This window comes from Pinus tabuliformis, chromosome 5_1, assembly GCF_031772625.1.
Source record: "Pinus tabuliformis cultivar Carrire ecotype Pingquan chromosome 5_1, CPIR1, whole genome shotgun sequence".
Lineage (NCBI taxonomy): Eukaryota > Viridiplantae > Streptophyta > Pinopsida > Pinales > Pinaceae > Pinus > Pinus tabuliformis.
This window is the reverse complement of record NC_142305.1, coordinates 699,889,432-699,911,597: the sequence shown is the minus strand read 5'-3', so window position 1 is coordinate 699,911,597 and position 22,166 is coordinate 699,889,432.

The window sequence follows — 22,166 nt, the reverse complement described above, 5'->3', positions numbered from 1 at the left end:
ATAGAGTCAGATTAGCCCTCCAATTTTTTACGCACCTGAGATTTTAATTCGTCCGTGAATATATTTGAGAGTGTTTAAAACTTTAAAGGGTATTTGGTTTTAGTTAAGTAAAATCATTTGAATGCCAACATTGTAAATTATAATAAAGTCAGCTTAGCCGATCAATTTTTAAGCGCTTTTTATCCTGATGCCATAACCCTTGTACAATGAACTATGAGTTTTCTTACCATAATCGCAAAGCTTCAAATTTATTAATTTTATGAGCAATTTAACATAAATAAGAAACTAAACAACAACATATAAATGAACAAAACATCACCAATAACACATCACAATAGGAACATGATGAAAGAGTTCACCCCTCCTGGGCTACGTTTCCTTGGTCCAAATTCCAATGGCATGGGCCTCTCTATTATACTGAAATGTGTAAAAATATGTGTTAAAAGTGCTCAAATATTTTTGCAACTTGCTCCAATGAGTCTAGAATGTCCAAAAATGGCCATCTAGTCTCTTTTTGCTCCCAATTTGGTCGAAATTTGAAGAAGTTATGACCTCTCCTAGTTTCTCCACTATTCGCTCCACAACTTGCCCAAAATCTGGCACCGAACCCTCATTTTCACCCAAATTCCGGCTAATTGGCCACCAAATCCATCGGAATCTAGGCGGATAATTTGGTTGTTGAGGCCTAAAAAATCTGAGAGAGGCTATGGAGGGTCATGCGCCTAGGGGCTAGCTCCCGGCGCTGGCCCCTTTTCTTCTGGTGGTCGCATAAACTATTGGCGGCTAACGACAATGTTAACATGGGCAGTTAAGTCCGCGAGCTGGCCCCCACGGGCTGGCCCAACCTCCAAACTCCGCGGCATTAAATTTTATAACGAACATGCAATCAATATGGTTAAGAAACACAGTGTGTGGTGCAATAGTAGTTGGCTCTATTATGTGTTGGGAGGTCGCAGGTTCGACCCTTGTTGCCTTCGCCTGGACTATAGAGAAACTTTTGGTGGCCTCTCGAGCTTCCACGTGGCGGCCTCCGGCTGGGCCACATTTCAACCTGTGGTTGGCTACTCCTTCAACCAATCAAAACCATTGAAATCCAACTAGTACAAATGTGCCACTTGGCACGATATAATTCGTCAAGGAACGCGTTGACCAGGTCAACCTCCACATACCCTACCTAGTCAGTGCCACATCAGCAATATGTACTGTTGACTGGGCTATGCCTTTTTTTTTAAATTCGCATGTTTGGGAAGGTGAACATAACTCGTTTTTGGAGTCATGCAGAGTTCGTTTTGTGTGAAAAATGTTGCACCAGTTTCAGGATGACGAGCACTATGCAGTCATCTAGGTTCCAAACCAATTCGACAACTTTAAATTTTGTGTTTTTTTTTAGCACCTGATCGTTCCTCCCCACTGAAAGCCTTTTTGACCCCAAAAGGTCACTTTTAGTTTTCCAACAGGTGAGGGTGCAATTCCCTCACCTTTCCAATCTCGATCCATTTGGCCTTTGAAGGATTTGTTCCCTTGAGCCCCACTGGAAGGTTATCCACATTCCCTCATTTTGAAGATCTTGTTCTTCTGTCAAGAATGGTGTCTTGCTATAGTTCATCAAGGTATTCAGGAGAAAAATCCTCTATGGAAGGAATTTGGAGATTCTCTCCTTGATCTTCAACCAAAGGAGGCTCATACAACCTTAAGTTCTCAACATTAACAACAACATAAATTTGCATATATGAAGTCAAATCCAACTAGAAGGCATTGTTACCAATCTTTTCCAAAATTCTGAATGGACCATATCTAATTGGTTTTAGTTTTTTACCTTCTCCTTCTAGCCTCTCTTTACTAATGTGAAGCCAAACTTCATCACCGACTTGGAACTTGTGATCTACACGATGCCCGACGTGCCTTGCTTTGTATTTTCCTTGGCTCTTTTCAAGCTACACTTGAACTCTTTGGTGTACCAATTGATTTGTTCAATGAAATTTCTTTCTTTGTCTATGTCACTATGACCATCAATATCAACCTCTTCCCCAAAAATGAGATCCAAAGGAGACTTAGGAAAGTATTCCAAACATGCCTCAAATGGCGTTGTTTGAGTTGAAGAATTCTTGGCTCGGTTGTAAGCATGCTGAATATAGTGCAAATGTTCATCCCACAACTTAGGATGCTTGCTGCAATACCCACGAAGAAGATGTATCACTGCCATGTTCACCAACTCTATTTGACCATCTGTTTGCGGATCAAAAGTTGTACTCTTTTTCAATTTGGTGTTGATGAATCCCCACACACTTGACCAAAAATTCCCAAAATCACTAACAGTGGATGTGGGAAATCCAAAATGCACCAATACATTCGGAAAGAATAACTGTACAGTTTGTTCAGCTGTAGCTTGTTTTTTACATGGCATCAAAATACACATTTTTCTGAACCTATCCACAACTACATACAAATAATCATGACCTTTTTTTGACAATGGAAGACCTCCTACAAAATCCACAGAAACCTTGTCCCACGATTGTGAAGGAACCAAAAGTGGTGTGTACAATCCTAACTTCCTATTGCTAGGCTTACTGACTGCACATAATGAACATCCTTTAATAAAATGTGACACACTTTCAATCATAAAAGGCCAATAACAATACCTTTGTAGATGTGCCATTGTCTTACTTACACCGAAATGACCAGAAATAAGAGAAGTATGTGCCTCTCTTATGATGTTGACTCTTTCTCCCTGTGGAATACAAAGCTTGTGAAGATGATACAACAGGTTATCATGCAAATGATAATCCAATTCCTCTACTTGGTTACCTTGACTCAAGATTGCACAAACATCCTGAAAGTCATTGTCTAATGCATATTGCTCATTATAATTTTCATGCAAAACATAATTATGCTTGAGTAAAGTATTTGCACTAAAGCGTATCAACAACTTTATTGTAGATACCTTTCTTATACTTTATTACCAAGTTGAATTGTTGAAGAAAATCCATTCATCGGAAGTGCCTTAATTGCTGCAACTTGATTGTGATTGCAAGTATTACAATGGATGATGATCAGTGTGAATAATTGTTTCCTTACCCATCAAGTAGTGTTTTCGCTTTTTCACACTTTGCACCAATTCATACAAGTCCTTTTCATATGTAGGATAGTTAATCACTGCATTGTTTAAAGTTTCTGAATGAAAACATATAGGCTTACCATGTTGCATGAGGACTGCACCCATGGCATAGTCATTAGCATCAGTCTGAATCTCAAATGACTCTCTCAAGTATGGAAGTGCAAGTACTGGAGTTTAACTAATCTTTTCCTTCAATGCATCAAAGGCCTTTTGTTGTTTGCCTCCCCACTAAAAAACCTTTTTGACACTTGTCAATGCATGCAAAGGAGCTGTTATAGAAGAAAAATTAGCAATGAATTTCCTCCAATATTGGGCTGCTCCCAAAAAACTTTTTACCTCAGTAACTGTCTTGGGCCTTGGCCAATTTAAAATGACATCAACCTTGGAGGGATCTATTTTCAACTCACCTCCTCCAACAATATGAACCAAGTAAACTAAAGAAGTTTTTCCAAACTCACACTTTGACATCTTTAGATACAACTATTCTTTCTTTAAGACATCAAGTACTTTTCTCACATGCATGACATGTTCATCACGAGATTTACTGAAAATTAAGATGTCATCTAAGTAGACTATAACAAAATTATCAAGAAATGGACTCAACACATTACTCATCACACGCATGAATGTAGCAGGAGCATTACATAAACCAAAAGGCATAACTAGCCATTCAAACAAACCTTGTTTTGTTTTGAATGTTGTCTTCCAAATGTCTCCTTCAGAGATTCTAATTTGATGGTAGCCACTCCTTAATTCCAACTTCGTAAAATACTTTGCATCTTTCAATTAATCAAATAAATCAACTATTCTAGGTAGTGGGTAACGGTTCTTTACCTTAATTTTGTTCAATGCATGGAAGTCCATATACATGCGCCATGTTCCATCCTTCTTTGGAACTAAAGAAATAGGTGAACCACATGGTGAAGAAGATGGCCTGATGATCCATTTATCCAAAAACTCTTGAATTTGTTTTTTAATTTCTGCACTTTCCGTCACTGACATCCTGTACATGTCAATGTTAGGAAAAGGACAATCTTGTTGCAACTGTATCTCATGTTGGATTCCTCTCTTGGGAGGCAATTCTTTTGGTTCCTGAAGCAAATCATCATATTAGTTAACTACATCAACCAATTTAGATTTCAATTTTGAATCACAACCTTTAAAAGCTTCATTATCAACATCATGTTTGGGTTTGATCATTAGAAGCACAAAATTCTTGCTTGAATTCACTAGTATTTTCATCTTCCCCGCATTAACAAGTGAAAGATTTAGTTTCTTGCTATGAGCTCTCACAATATATTCTACTCCATCTTTGAAAAAATGGTATTTGTTTTCTTGTCTATGGAAGATAGATTTTCTGTCATAAAGGTTTGCACTCCCGAAAACTATACCACATATGTCTAATGGCACAACATCAAGCTCCACTTCATCTATGAAATTTGCAGTAATGCCGAATTTCAATTTACACATTCTAGTTACCTGGAATTGTGCATTGTCACACAACCATCCAAGTGGATATGGTTTATGATGTGGAATCGTTTCCTAGTTTAAACTTTTGACAATATTTTCAGAGATAAGATTGGCTTCAGAACCGCTATCGAAAAGTGTATCAACTTTTTTATGTTCTAAGATCACCCTTATGTGAAAATGTTTTATCCTATTCTTTTCATTTGGAGTTTCATTGTGTGAATTTGAAGTACTAGTGCTAGTAATGGATTATTTTCCTTTCATACCCATGGTTGTAATTTTAGTTTCTTCACCCGAATCAAATCCCAAATCCTGTTGAGTGGTTTCTATTGTCTTTTGTTTTCCCTTGTTGTTGAATTTCTTTGGTTTCATTTCGGGATGAAGCTTCCAACAATGAGCTTCCTCGTGACCCTCTTTGGAACAATGTTTGCATGTTAATTTCTCTCCTTCCTTCATGATAGATGCATTTTTCTTTCCCTTTGCCTTTGAAACCCTTTTATTTTCCTTTACTCTTAAATGGATTTTTACTACCCTCTTCTAGAGTGTTTTTCTCTCTTGCCTGAAGAATAGTGGCTTGCACACACACATCATCTAGATTATTGGGATTAACATTAAGATAACATGGCTAAGGTAACTATGTAAACCCCCTATGCACTTCAACAACATGTCTTGTGATTGCAAATATACACCTAACATTAGAGACCTTTTTTCTGAATTCTTGGGTGTGATCATGCACAATTTGACCTTTAAGTTGTCTACATTTCTGCCAATTCGTAATGGCTTTCTACATATAAGCTAGAGGGTAGAATTTCTTTTAATTGTAGCAATGAAATTATACCAGCAAATTGAGATCTTACCATGTTTTTTTATCTCCACTTGTGTCTTTGGTTCCCACCATACTAGAGTTGCACCCTCCATTCTCAAGGAAGCTAACTGAATCTTTATGTCATCCTCTTGAAGGTTTTGAATTCTGTGATAGACCTCCAACTGACAAATCCAATTATCAAGCTTCTCTACATTCACTTCACCATTATACACCGGCAGTTCAAATTTAACATCAAGCTTTAATAAGGGTGATTTACTAGTTCCTTTTGAGGTATGTTGATGAGTATGAGTAAGGGTTGTGTTAGTGGAAGATGGTGAAGATTCTTGTGAAGAATAAGATGAAGAAGATGGTGGAGAGGGTGGAGGTTTACCTCCATTTCTATTACCTCCTCTTGAAGAATCTTCTCCTTTGGGAGGTTTGGAGCTTTCAACTTGCATTATGGTATTCCTCTCTTCATAGAGGACCTTCACCATCTCTGTCATATCAAATAAAGCCTTCTTGAAGACCTTCTCATCCTCTGTCATTGTAGGCTCTCCTTCATGAGACATGCTCACTAGTGCCTCAACTGCAACTTGAGGAAGGATTAGTGGTGGAGACTGTGGCAACCTTTCCCTTCTTCCCTTTGACCTAACTTCAGGTCTTCCAACAAGTTTCCCTTCTCCTCTTCTAAATTTTAACATTGTAAGCATGACATAAAGTTGCAAATAGTTAAATTCTTCTTGCACAAAGCAAACCTAGTGCTTTGATACCAAAATGATCTGATTAGGAATATTATTTTTGATATAATAAGATCCTCCTCCTCAAATTATAAACAAAATTCTATTCATGTGGTTAAGTACTCATGAGTTTATTGCAAGTGAAATGAGTTTTTATGTTAATTTTATGAGAAATTGAACATAAATAAGAAATTCAAAAACACCATATAAATGTACATAGCATCACCAACAACACATTACAATAGGAACATGATGAAGGAGATCACTCCTCCTAGGCTACATCTCCTTGGTTTAGCTTGCAATGGATTGCGCCTCTCTATAATTCTCAAATGTATTAAAAACAAATTGTTTACAATGCTCAAATGCTTCTGAAACCTGCTTGAATGAGTCCAGAATGTCCAAAAATGGCTATTTAGCCTCTTTCTACTCCCAATTTGGTCAAAAATTGAAGAAGTTATGACCTCTCCTAGTTTCTCCACTATTCACTCCACAAATTACCCAAAATCCAGCACCGAACCTTCATTTTTCACTCGAATTCCTGCTAACTGGCCACCAAATCCACTAGAATTCGAGCGGATTTTTCAATTGGATAATTTTTCTTCTAAGGCCAAAAAATTCCGAGAAAGGCCATATGGAGGGTCATGCGCCCACGGGCTAGCCCCCAACACTAGCCCCTTTTCCTCTAACGATCGCATAAATTGTTGGAAGCTAGCAGTGGTATTCACATGGGTGATTAAGTCCACGTGCTAGCCCCCGCAAGCTAGCCCAACCTCCAAACACTTTGGCATTAAAATTTATAACGAATTCACAATCAATATGGTTAAGAAACACAACGTGTGGTGCAATGGTAGTTGGCTCTGTTGTGTGTTGGGAGGTCGCGGGTTTGGCCCATGCTGCCTCCACCCAGACTATAGCGAAAATTTTGGTGGCCTCCTGAGCTACCACGTGGCAGTCTCTGATTGGGCCGCATGTCATCCCATGGTTGGCCACTCCTTCAACCAATCAAAACCACTAAAATCTGACCAGTACAAATGTGTCACTTGGCACAATATAATTCACTGAGGAGCCCGTTGACTAGGTCAACATCCACATACCCTGCCCAATCAGTGCGACGTCATCAGTATGGACTGTTGACTGGGCTATCCTTTTTGTTTTAAATTCGCTTGTTTGGGAAAGTGAATAGAACTTGTTTCTAGAGTCATATGAAGTCTGTTATATGCGAAACGAGTTGTGCTGAATTCAGGATGATGAGCACTACACAGTCGTCGAGGTTCCACACCAATCTGGTAACTTTAAATTTTGAGCTATAATTTTTAGCACCTTATCAAAATATATTGTAAATATTAATTTATAAAGTTATAAATAATAATCATAATACTTAATATGTTATTAAATTTATTTTTCTCTATATAAAAAGAGATCACATTAAAATTCTTAAGTAAAACACTAATATTAAATTTGACAATATTAACATAAACAAATAAAAAATTTAGTATATGGATTTAATACTATACTATCTCTTTCTTTGAAAATTATTTCACATGAGAAGAAGTCATATACTATATATATTTAAAAGAAACTAAGAAATATGTTTAAAGAAACTAAAGAATACCTTATGAATATATTCTTCACCAAACACTTCAAGAAAAATAAATGTTTTATTTTCTTACCTATTCTATATGCTAAGTATTAAAGTGCCTCAATTACAAAATGAGAAGGTGATGAAGTCATAACAATGGGAATCCACACAAATCTTAAAAGGAAGAAAGATTATTCAAAATTAAACCAAAAGATTCAAATAGTTATATGTAGGTTTGCTACCCAATTTATGTATCATAAAAGGATAGAAAGGGAATAAAGATTCTGAAATAAGGTGTTTGAAAGTCTAGATGTAGGGTTGTATCCATCCCTTAGAGGTACATTTCATTTTTTCTCACCTATAAATTATATCAATCTTACTCCCATGGACCCATACTAAATGATTCAATAACTTCTTATTGAATATGTTATTTTAAGGACCTTTGGGTTCTTCCATCTTATAGGGTGGTGCCAAAAGAGATAAGGATTATGGTAATGGTTGAACTTATGTCTACAACTGAGATAACTTATTAAGGGATTTAAGTACCTTCTACATTTATCACTCTAACTCCTTCCCATCCAAAAGAGTTGGACTATCTTACTACTCCTATGTGGGTTGTCGAGTCCACTCACACTAGTGATTGTCTATATTTAATTCTTCCCTCTATTGAGGGAGTCATGGAGGCCTTGATAGGCCAATATTGACTGTGAGAGGACTTGCATCACCAATCACATTTCCTCCATGTAATTGATAGTGTTGATAGTGGAAAGTTCATGGTAACCTTGCATGAAGAAAATGTTTTTTCAATAAACCATTTGGAAACATAGCCTATGTATGTTGAAGGGAATATGGAAATAGCAAAAAAAAAACCATCCCAGCCAACATCTCCAAATACCTAAATGTCATCATGTTGAACAAATCATTTTCATTGATTTCAAAGGAATTATATCATTGATATTATATATAAGTATCTAAGTATATTAAAAAGGTGGTTTTTGTGGAAAAGGGGAAATACAAAAGTGAAATGGTGGTTTCAAACCCATTGTTTTAGGAAGCCCATGGTATTTTACCATGGCATTTTCTTGTGATATTTGGAAAAGTTCAATAAAAATGAAAATTAATTAATTAATTATGGAATTTATGTGATATTTTAAATTTAAATGTCATTTCCTTAAGGGTTTTCATAATGTATAAAAGGAGAAAGCATTGGAAGGAATTTGTGTGAGAGAATAAATGTAATTTGTGGAGTAAACAAGCCATGTTGGCATTTTTTCTATAAATCTTTCGATGGGTTGCTTCAAATGGTGAAATTTTGTGCATATTAAGGAGAGATCGAGGGAAATATAAGTTTAAAATTCTATTTCTTGGTTTCTTATACTTTTGAAAATATATCGTATGGAAGGTAGGGTTTATAATTCATCCTGAAACCTACTTCAAATGCAACATCTCAATATTTTCACTATAACTTACATTTTGGTAAATTTCATACAGTGAAATTTTGAGGAGAAGGAGGAAAAACCCTAGGTATGTGTGTTCAAAATTTTGGAAATTGGTCCATTATAGTTTCTAATATATGGCTTGTTGAATTTAGGTTCTTGAACGATCATGAAATCAATTTCACACAGGTTGGTTTCGAAATTTTGCAATAACTTGTTTTCCAGGATGTTTCAAATCATGAATCTTTCAAGAGAATGAAATAAAATCCCTAGGTACATGTGGTCAAAATTTTAGATATTAGTTTTGTTGATCAAAGAGAAGTTTTTATACTTCTCTTCATCAACCCCTCAAATCTCACTAGGGAAGGTGAGATAATGGGACAAGTCTGCCTCGAAATTTATGCCCTAATGTTATGACTAGTTTTTAAATAGAATTTACAAGTCTTCAAAGAGAATTATTTTTAAGGAATTTATATAGACAACGAGATTAAAACTTAATATTTAAAAAAATATTGAAATTAAAAAATAATATGAAATAAAGGACTGCACATTGAAAAAACAACTAATAGAAATTAAAAAACAAAATTAAAGAGAAAGAAATTAATCAGTGTTTCAAATATTTTCAACGTTAAAAAGTTCAAGAGCTTTAGATGTGTTAACTTTATGAATTAAAGAAAATACACTGTTATAAAAAATATAAAGTTTTGTAAGAATTATATGCAACAACTATAGAGAAAAATAAGGTTGATTTATTAATCAAATCCTTATGAGTACATGAGAATTAAAAAGCATATTCCTACAAAGAATCGTTGACTAAATCATATTATAAACATATGTAATGTAATTAATTATATACAAAAATTTTGGAAAGAAGATAAATGATGAGACAACCATTAAACACCATCGGATGTTCTAATACAATAGTCAAGAGTCTGCTTCTCTGCAAGAGTATTCGTTATTAGCACTAGTTAAGTGAAAAACTAGACCTTCAAACAAAAAATGAGATGCAAGAGAATCCTTGGCCTTAGGAAATCCTCATAAACCAAAAACAAGTTTCTATTGAGTTTGTAATAAGTGTTGTTACTCTGATTTATTAAAGTTCTTGATACACCTATTATGTTAGTTGTTGATACACTCAGCTGGTAGTTGTTGCTACTCTTGTAGCTAAATTTTATCAAAGTGATGATTTCTCTCGACTTGATGGCACTCCTAGGATCATGTGTTGATACTTATGATGCATTTAGTTGCTAACACCTCCAAATCAACAGTCGTTTAGTTGTGTCACTATAGGACAAATCCTACTAGATGCGCTTCCAGAATGAGATGCAAGTTACAAATTTGGTTTTTCTGTATGCTGAGAGGAGGTGAACCAGTTCAGTTTTACAAGATAAATAGGTCAGCAGCCTGAGAAATGATTTGTTCTAGTGAAACAAGAAGAGGTCAACAGCGTGAGGATAAATGATGGGAACAAGGAAGGAAAGGGACGTTTTTTTTGCATCCAGGATTTCACTTCTGCCTCTTGATTCTTAGAGGTTTGGTTGCTAGACTATTGGTGTTGGTATAGTTGCTAGAATATTGGTGTTGGTCTAGTTGCTAGACAGTTTTTAGAGAGCACGAATGGGTGTTGTACAAGTTAGGAGAGTGTCTAGTTACTAAGCATGGTGTTGTTGTGTAACAACGTGGGGATTTATAGTGCACTGAGGACATGTTATGTCATCTCTGTTCTTGTTTATAACAACACATTTTTAATGAATAAAATGATATTTGAATCCCTTCACATATTCTCATGAGAATACTTGAATTACTCTCTATTTTTGCTCTATGATTTGGTCCTGAATTAATTAATTTAGTATTAAAACTCCAAAGGGATGGATTGTGCACTGTATAACAATGATCCAAATTTTGTAGGCATTGTGAAAGTTGCAAAACCTGGAATGTGTGGTATCAGAGGCAAGTTTACTTTTGTAATTGCACCTTGAATTGCTTCATATAATAGTGTACCAGGAAACCCTGTTTGTGGTGCACAACAAGAGTGTTGAAGGTACATGTTCGGTCACAGAACCTGGGTTGAGGTTTGTGGCTGTTGGTGATACATTTACAACTTGTAAGGAAGCCATCGAGGAGAAGAGGAGCAAGATGAAGAGGTGCAGGGAATGAGAGTTGCAGGAATCAAGATGAATAATAGAAGTGATAGAGCATAGAATAAATGGAGACGGAGAGGTAGATCTAGACCTTAAAGAAGAAATAGTTGAAGAACATGAGACTGAGGAGAGAGACCCAACAACGAGGTTTATTTCATACTTTAGCAATAGAAGTAGTGAAAGAGTTGAATTTTCCTGTTATGATGGAAATCTGAAAGTTGATGTGATCATTGATTGGATTGGAGAACTCGAAAGATACTTCAAGTATGAAAATGTTCAAGATCCAAATCGGGTGAAATTTTCCATGACGAAGTTGATAGGTCGTGTTGCACTATGGTGGGATATGTTACAGAAATACAGAGTAAATAATCAAATAGAAAATATCAAGACTTGGAAGAAGATTGTCATGAATATAAAGTAGAAATTTATGCCTTTTGATTACTTAGTAGAATTTGTATAGACAAGTCCATTGTAAAAATACAAAGTAAATATAAAGTTAATTTCCTAATTAAAATCATAAACAAATAAGCTCATACCTATATTACCTGTGATCGAAGTCTGCCAGATGACAACAACGTTTTGGGGACGACTCTCCACCCAACCGCAGGCTCGATTGTGCAAGGATCTGCTACAACTGGCCACCCCCGAGCCCTCAATCAATGTACTACTGCCAGTGACTCCTAAGTCTTAGAATACCATTCTCCCAAGAGAATGAAAAATAGAATCTCGGAATGATGGAATGCAGGAATGCCTCTCATCTTCCTCACCATCTATTAAATAGAACAAACATTGGAAGGGGAACCACATGCACACACTCCATGTGTCTACATGCAACTTTCTTTTGATTTTTAGCCTGTTTTATTTCTTTAATTTTCTTTTGATTTTTAGCTTTCTTGTTTTATTTTCTTCTTTTTGATAGTTTTCTTGTTTTATTTCTATTTATTCTTATGTAGAGTTTTAGTATGGTTATTACTATTTTATTTTTTCCTTGTATATATTTTTAATATCATTTATTATTTAACATTTATGATTTATTATTTTTTATTATTTATTATTTAACATTTATGATTTATTATTTTTTATTATTTATTATTAAGTGATTTATTTATTATTATTTATTATTTATATTATTAATTATTATTTTTGTATTCTTTATTATTATTTATTATTTATTATTTTTATTATTTATTATTTATTATTAAGGGGAGGGATATTACATCCATAATCAAAGACAAAAGGGGACCTGTGATCGTGAGTACACCAAGGAATTTTTCAAATTGTCACCTTAATCAAGTATATTAAGGGATCCATAATTTAAAAGAGTCACAAGGTATGTCAATGGGCTGAAATACTTGATTCAAGATGAAATGAGTACACATTATTTACGAATTGTTAATGAATCCTATTACATTTCCTTGAAGGTAGAGGAAAAAATCGATATGGAAACACAACATAAAAGCAGAGGAAGAGGTTTTAGAGGCCAAGGTAAGGCAGGGACTACAAGAGGCAGTGAAAAGGAAGAAGTATCCACTAATGGTCAAGGTGGTAGACATGGAAATAGTGTTGGAAGAGGCAGAGGAAGTCTTAAAAGAGGAAATGGAAAGTATGTAATTATTTGTTATCGTTGTGGAGTTGAAGGACATAAGAAATTTGAGTTCTCAGAAGGAAAAAATTCAAGGAGAAGAGGTGAAGCCAGAACACAAGTTACAGAAGTTTATGAAGCTTTTGTTGCTTGAGAAAACGTGATTGTGGTTCAACAAGAATAGGGAGAAAATTTGATGTTTCACATAGTACTACTCTAGCCTGAGAAGAAGACAGTAGAAGAACCAGAAAAAGAAGGAAATTTTTAAAAACTAAATGTAAGGTCCAAGGAAAATGTTGTAAGCTAGTCATAGACGGTGGAAGTACAAAGAACTTAGTGTCCATTGAAGTCATGGACAAGTTTAAACTCAAGAGTTTAGTCCATAGAAACCCTTACAAAGTATCATGGTTACAAACGAGACAACAAGTGCTTGTGACTGAGCAATTCTTGTTGAGTTTTCAAATCGGTAGCCTTCAGGAGCAAGTATTGTATGATGTGGTTGATATGGAAACATGCCACATACATCTAGGAAGTTCATGGTTGCTTGATTAAAAAGCTCACTATAATGGCCAAGAAAATACTCATGAGTTCAAGAAGGAAGTCCAATGATACAAGCTCACCCCAATGTTGGAAAATACAGTTGTAACAATGGGAAGTTGTGTAAGTACCAACATGTGTAACAACAATATCATGTTGTGTTCATCCAAGTAGTTTGTACATGTGGAACAAAAGGAAAAATTATGTTTAGCAGTGATTCCAAATATTATTCTAGAGGAAGTGAAATTAGGAACCATCTTGACACAAATTAAATCCTTGTTAGATGAATTCAAGGAGATTGTTGTCAATGAATTGCCCAAAGGAATACCTATGGTGAGAAGTAATTTTTATTAGACTGGATTGATTGCAAGATCGAGCTTACCAAATAAGTCACTCTATAGGATGACCCAAGGAGATAATGAGGAAGTAAATAAGCAGGTATAAGAGTTGCTTGATAGAGGACTAATAAGATAAATTTTGATTCAATATGTTGTGTCGACCGTATGGACTCCAAAGAAGACAACTAAATGGAGGATGTCACACATTCTAGAGCCATTGATAGGATAACCATAAAGTACTAATTTTTCTTGTCAAGGATGGAGGATATTATGGATTGTTTGAGTGGGTTTAAATATTTCATCAATATCGAATTGAAGATCGGTTATCATCAAAATTTAGATCAAGGATGGTGATGAGTGGGAAAATTCTTTCAAGATGAAGGAAGAATTGTTTGAATGGTTGGTTATGCTATTTGGGTTGACTAATTCCCCTAGCAAATTCATGAGGCTCACGAATGAGGTCTTGAAACTATTCCTGGGAAAATTTATTGTAACATATCTGGATGACATTTTAATTTTAGAAAAAATAAAGAGGAGCACTTAGAACACGTAAGGTAAGTTTTACAACAGTTGAAGGAAGAAAAGTTGTTGATGAACTTAAAGAATGTACACTCATGCATGACGAGATAGTGTAATTAGGATTTCTAATTTCCAACAAAGGTTTGAAGATGGATTTTGAAAAGATGAAGGATATTTTGGATTAGCCAACACTTGAGTCTACTGTTGAGGCAAGGAGAGTTCATGGATTGACAAACTTCTACTGTAAATTCATTAGGAATTTTAGCTAGATTTGTGCACCTCTTATTGGGTGCATGAAGAAGGAAAATTTTAGATGGACAGTAGCATTACGGAAAGAATTTTCATATCAGAAAAGGAAGATGACAAAGAAACATGTTTTGGCAGTTCCAAACTTTAATAAAGTATTCCAAGTGGACTGTAATGCAAGAGGGACAACAATTGGAGTAGTTTTAAGTCACGAAGGCAAACCAATAACATTCTTCACTAATAAGTTGAATGATGCTAAGAAGAATTATCTTCTATATGATCATGAATTTTATTCTATTATGCAATCCTTAAAGAAGTGGAGACACTATTTGTTGTCCAAGGAATTTGTCTTATTTATTGATCACAAGGTATTACAATATATCAATAGTCAAGGTAAGTTGAATCAGAGGAATTATAAATGGGTTGAATTCCTACAATGTTATACATTTGTTTTGAAGCATAGGTCTGGAAATTCAAACAAAGTTACAAATTCCTTGAGTAGGAGAGTGCTGTTACTCAACATTTTGTTAATAAAAACGGTAGGTTTCGAAGGCATGAAGGAATTGTATGCATAAGATGTTGATTTTGAAGAAGCTTAGACAACTTGTAAAGAACCTTGGAGAGTGGATAGAAGCATGTTAGTGTATTACCATATCTAAGAAGGGTCTTCATTTAAAAATTAGTAATTATGCATTTTTCAAGGGTCAATGAGGTTGAATCTTATTAAGGAGCTACGTAGCGGAGGCCTAGGTGGACATTTTCGCATGTATAAGAATGAAACTTTTGTAAAGGAGAGGTATTTTTGGCTTAACATCAATAAGGATGTCAGAAATTTTGTTGAATGTTGTATATTTTTCCAACTATCCAAAGGTAGAAGTCAAAACATAGTGTTTTATACTCTATTTCTAGTACCAAAAAGGACTTTGGAAGATGTGAGAGTGGACTTTATCTCGGGACTGCCAAGGATGCAGAGGAAGCATTATTCAGTGATGGTTTTTGTAGATAGGTTTTCGAAGATGGCACATTTTATAGCATGCAAGAGGACAAGTGATGCTACTAAAGTGCCTATTTTATTCTTCAAACGAGTAGTGACAGTTCATGGGTTTCCAAGAACCATTACTTCAGACAAAGATATAAGATTTCTAGGTCAATTTCATAGGACATTGTGGAAGAAGATGGGATCTAAGTTGTTATATAGTTTAGCCTATCATCCATAAATAGATGGACAAATGGAGGTAGTGAACATAAGTCTTGGAAATTTACTAAGAATTATGAGTGGTGAAAATCACAACCCATGGGATATGGTCTTGGCATGGGCAGAGTTTGGATACAATGACTCAATGAACAGATCCACATGTAAGAGTGCATTTCAAATTATTTATGGGAAGTCACTAGATGGTATTGTAGACCTGATACAATTTCCAGATTTGGAGGAATGGAAGAGTGTTGATGCAAGTCTTGCCCACTAGGATTGTGGAATGCACAGTCCCAGCCAATTGTCAAGGCAGACAAAACTGCGCATTGTACAATTCCAGACCACATGCAACCTAGTTCAACTATGCTCTGCGTATTTCCTATCAGCAGTAAGCTCACTGGTAGCTGGGACTGCACAATACGTAGTTCCAACTCAGAGTCCCCAGACTCCCGAAGTCACTACTATGCAATCTTATAAAGCAATCAATAGGTTTGTTGTATGATCGATCCGAGAAGTGCATTGTGTTTTTAAACTGACATTTTCTTGACGTGAATATCCATTCTGTCTCAAGGTACATCAGTTGTTGAGAAGTATCTCAGCAGTAGAGGCATCATGGTTTCCAAGAGAGCTAGATCAAAGGACATTGTAGAGAGCAACACTGGAGATGTGGTTGAACAGGTGCCAATAAACTTTCCCATCTATGCAGACATGCAGTTGTCCATAGAAAAGGACATGAAGATCACATTGGAAGTGATAAAGGAAATATGTGCAGGAAATTTTAGGGAAGATCTGGAAGATCATCAAGTCTATGTCAACATTCATAAGTCAGGCTTGTACAGGGTTGCATCTAGGTACCCCACCTTCCCATGCATGGATATCATTCACTGGGTTGTCTCACATGCTGATCTTGAGATGATGACACTGAGCAGCACCAGTGGAAAACACCTTTCCACCTTTAGGATAGAAAACTACCAACAGATGTATCACTTGTCACATCCAGTGAACTACATGGATGCATTGTTCTTCACTCCCAACAACAATGTGAGCTCAAGAGATATCTTGAAGCATTGGGTAAAAGAGCCATTGAATTTCAGGACAACACCCAACCAGATCTACAAGACGAAGTCACTTAGGGAGGCTTACCAACTCTTGGTCATATTCGCGTGTTTCCTGTATGGTAAAGAGAGAAAGGAGACCTTCCCGCAGAGTTGGGTTGTTAGGTAAGATCAGTTGGCGAAGGAAGGAAGGCCTTTCAACTGGTCGGACATGTTGGCTCTCTAGCTAAAATTGCATGTGTGAATGCCCATAATCTACCTAAGGATGGATAAGCAAGATTATATATGTCCTCATACCTACTTTATGCAATCTATGCCTAACAATAGTTCCCTGGCATGGGTTGGACATGGACACCATTAGAGTTAGATGTGAATGTTTATTGCAAGATTCTCTCTAAGTAAAGCTACAGAGGAGTCATGACAAAGTTTTCTGACCTCTTCATCACCTCGTTGTACAAGATGATATTTGAACAAGACCCACCTTACATGTCCCAGGAAGTGATGTAGCCATTACTCAACATTGCAGATTGGTATGCCTCACCCGGTGGAACCTTCATCAGGATGTTTGGCGTGGAGAAGCCTCTAGATGGGTTAGCAAGGTTTGCCATGGAAAAGTTGGTAATGCAAGAGGTTGCATACCACATCTCCATAGGGTTATCAATAGGACTGCACAAGAGGAAGAAGGTACCATGGCCTACTCTTCCTTTTTGGATTGGGTTGTACGAGATCCATACCTTGAAAGATGCAGATGTCGAGACCGAGGACTTGAAGAAGTTCAGATTTGGCACCAAGAGTTTCAATCCATATGATCTGCATTGCATATGCAAGAACCACTGTGTAAAGGTGTACTTCCCATGGGTCAACAATGCATGTCATTGGCCAGAGGAAGGTCCTTGGAAGTATTGCTATAACTCCTCTAGGCTCAATGAACTGGTCACCATTGTTGTAGAATGGAAAGAAGCACTGCAGGAAACAACACCACAGGGAGCAACAACAACAATAGTGAGCAGCAAACCAGTGGAAGACAAAGGCTAGAGGAATATTTCTGAAAGCACAAACACTGAGAAAAACCACAAGTTAAAAGAAGATCCACTTGTTGAAAGAGTAGCTTTGGAGATAGAAGTAAAGTGTTGACATCGCGATAGGAGATTAGCGCAATGAAAGATGTAGAAGAAAATATTGGAAGAGACGGAAAGGAAATTGTAAGAGTCAGAGAAGAAGCTGAAAGCAAAACAAGAGCTCAGGAGGAGAGAGAATGAAGAAGGGAAAAGATAGGAACATGAAGAAGGACAAGGTGCATTGTCAGAGAAAACTATACATATACAGGTTGAGACAATAGAGCAGTCAACAGATGATGAACAAGGTGAGCAGGTGCAGGCTCGAGAACTTGCCCAAAAGGTTGAGTAGTTGGTTGAGGTAACAGACATGGAGACAGAACCGTAGGTAAAGGACCAAGACATCGATCTCATGCCAAGGGCATCTGAGGTCATACCATAGTCTCTGCCACCTCTAGAACCACAACCAGCCTCGAGCGAGTAAGGAGAAGTTGCTATCCCTGAAGATGATCTAGAGATAGATGTGTATAATCTGGCATTTGAAGAGATGCAACAGAAGATTGTACAGGCATGAGGAAAGTAGCTCCCAGATGATCATACATCACCTGCACACACAGATTAAATTGTACCATATGTTAGAAGACATCTAGTTTCCATGGCCAAGGCTTCTAAGTATTATGCAGAGGCCATGAGTTCGACAATGAAGTTCTTGATAGCAAAGACTGAATGGATGGAAAAGTCTTGCAAGAGGCTAGGCAAAGAATAGAGTAATCTGCACGATCCACTATGGAAAAAATGAAGAAAGCAATATTGGCAGAGATATCAACATTGGAAGCTATCATGCAAATATTGTATAACAAGTTTGTCACTGTGCACAAAGCGGTTGTCCATTTATATGGTTTTCAGTAGAAGTGCATGTAGACAACACAAATTCTCAAAGACATTCACATTGTTATTGCGTACATGCAAGAATGGATAGTGAGGTACAAGGGAGCCCCTCCTTACTTGCACAAGAAGATGAAGCCACAGACTGAGCTAGACAAAGCACAGATTCATATGCAGATCCATAATTATGAGTAGCTCCCTTCACTCATCAGTAGCATTAAGGCTTCCTATGCATGATTTTTTAAGAGTCTAGATGTCATATTGTGAATGCACAATGTCCCTTTCATTAGATCCCTCACCCAGGTCATGAGGAAGAACCAAGTCATGCTAGATGTTGAGAGGTACATTTGGTAGTTGATGCACAAAGCCACCAGCGATGACATGTAATTAAGCACAGAAAACATGCAAAGATACATTAGTAGTCCAACCACACTTAGGATAGTGCTGCAGATACTTCAGGATGAGCTGGATAGAGTTTTCAGAACCATATACCCGGAATCCACGGAGGCAAGGGTCTACCTCGACAAAGATGCCTTCAAATAGTACGAGGACATAATAGAGGAGTACCAAGCTTGTTTTTAGTTCGTCAATGAGGATGACCATGAGGAGGTTACCTAGTTGGTATTTCCCTAAGACCTCGAGTGATGTTTTTTGTCTTGTTAGGCTGACTCAAGCCTATTTTGTCCTACATGGGTATATGTGGAAACTATATTATTCTAAATGTATTGTATGTGAAATTCCAAGTGCCATTAGTGGAATGCAAATAGTCATATGTAGTGTAAAGCGTTATGTGTAATGAAGTTGAAGAGTCATGAGGGAAGTCCAAGAGTCAAAGGGGAATGCCAAGGGTCACCCCTCCCTTTGCTATATATGGAACATTGTAACTCATAGAATGGGCTTTTGGGAGCCAAGCGTTTGGCTAGGCATTACTTAGAGAAATCTTTGAGAGTATTGTGATGGGCCTTGGCTTCTCGATAGTGCAGAGCGAGTACATATGTTTGGAGGAGCAGGCGATGTTGACTGTAATGTTCTACTATTGGGGCTAGTGGTTGCCAATGGTGTATGTATGGATGGAACTTTCACTTTATATAATATAACAGAGCCAACATGTCTTCTTGCATATGTTTTTATTGTAGTTTTCCTATTCTTGTTGCTTTAACAATGTATGTTGTTTAACTTACGTGTTTTTGTATGAACTATGTTGTATATGATTGTATGAATCTTGTTGAAGTTGTGTTGTTGGTTTAACCCATCACTTTGGATTGAGGATTATTCCACTTTCTAGCTTGTGATTTCATTCAGCTCATGTGTTCCTTTCAGACTGTGCACTATTACAGGCTTCTAAGGGACACACTTCCTCTTCTCGCTCTGTGTGTTAGAATCCCCATGCATCTCACTTGAATCACTACAAGGACATACACTTGCTTCAGACAAAGATATCACACTTACCACTACGCGTTATCGCGGTCAAGGCATAACTTTACTACCCACTATTAGGACTCCTAATCCAAACGGTCTGAGGTCTAGTTGGGACTCCTTACCATGGATGTCCACTGACATGTTGGTGGCTCTAGCATCATCAAAATTTCTAGTGCTAGAAGGAGGTCCAGATGACAAGCTGAGTCCTCAAACTCTATTTTGAATATCTTCACATCTTTCATGGCTTACATTACGGACATGATTTTGAAGTGTCAAAGGAACTTTAAGATGAATTTTCACGTGATATATATGATGGTGAAGGCATAACAACTTTGCTTAGTCACAGTGTTTCCTTCATGGGTTTGTGTGAAAGAAATGAAATCCATGAGGATCACATTGCCTTCTCGTTGTTTACATTTACATTTCAAGGGCATGCACTACAATCTTGTGTCACATTGCAAACATGTATTGACTCTTTCTCTCAATTGATCAGAGAGTTGGCATGTGCTTTCTATCGATACAATCATAGATCACTCAATAAAAAAAATTTGAAATTACAAAAAGAACCTGATGAATCCATTGAGGAAATTGAAAAACGCTTTCTTAATCCTGCATTTCAAATTCCTGAAGATGAAATTGATTGGAAATTTCTCAATGAAATATTTTAATATCTTTATCTGAAAATCCACATATCTTAGAATCATTCAAACCCCTCCTAGCATACCTTAGTTTTAGAGCTTCCAAATCTAAGACAGACAAGTTTTCTTTCACAAGTAACCCTCTGTCCACTTCTCATCAAACAACTCTATCTCTGTAGTGTGAGATGGTGTTGGGTCCCTATAATACTAGTGATTACCCCATTACTATTGTAGTTGTACCCCTTATTAATATTGTTGTGCCCCTATTGTCCCCATATTGTTATTACTGTGCCCCATAGAATCCCTCTATTGTTATTTTTGTGGCTTTATATTATTATTGTTAGGTCGACTGGGTTATATTGTGACTCCTTAGACTCCTATATATAGAAAGGAGGTTTTGTCATTTGAATCATCCAAGAATTATTCATTTATGTAATGTAAAGGAGGTTGCCCCCTCGAAGAGGCTGAATTTTAAGGCGTTGATCTATCTTTTCTATCTTTTTCTTGAGCTAGTTTCATAACATTTGGTATCAGAGCTTTGGATTCTAGGGTTTTGTTGCTCCAAACAGGTCATCGTGGAATTTTCGCTATAACTTTTTTTCTACGATGTTTTAGAAGCTAAAAAGAAAACCCATTTGAGAAGAAATCGTGCTGAACTTCGGTTCTAAATTTCAGAGCTTTTCGCGCTACATTTGCGGAGATATGATCTGAGGAAATTGGTCTTTTTGCAGACTCCTGAATTACATTCCAAACAGGTGACCTGGGGAAAATCATCATAACATTCTCTCTGAGCATCGGATTGAAATTTAGTAAGAAGGTAAAGAAATAGGACAAACTGTAGTTTCTTGTGTATATTTTTCAGAGCCAAAGGTCAAAATAGTGACTCGTGGAACGTCGTAAAAGTTCATTGTACTGAATTAGTCTATAATCAGGTCACTGTGGGAGATTTGGCATAACTCTTCATTGGAGAATCCAATTGGGGTCAGACTGGTGGCATTGGAAAGAGGACATAGGGGGCTACTATAGGTCGCAATTTTAGAACTAGATGATCCAAAATTACAAAGATACATCAGAGGCAATATTGAGCTCCTACAAAGTGAAAGAAGGTGTGTAGATTTTTTAATTTTTGCTTAAGCTTGGTTTGAAAAATTATTTTGAAGGAATTCAAAGGGCATAGTAGAGCATTAGTATCGGTAATTGATGCCCCGGGGAAAGAAAATGCAAACACCTTGTAAGCAATCTAAAAGCTCTAGCATGACTCATGAAGAAGAGGAAGAAATGCTACATGATATATCAAAATTAGAAGACCAAGTGCAACAAATTTCACTCTCACAAAAGCTAACAGAAGCTAAGCTAAATGGTGTGGAATCTAAGATAAAGGGCATGGAAACCAAGATTAACGATTTGAAGATAGATT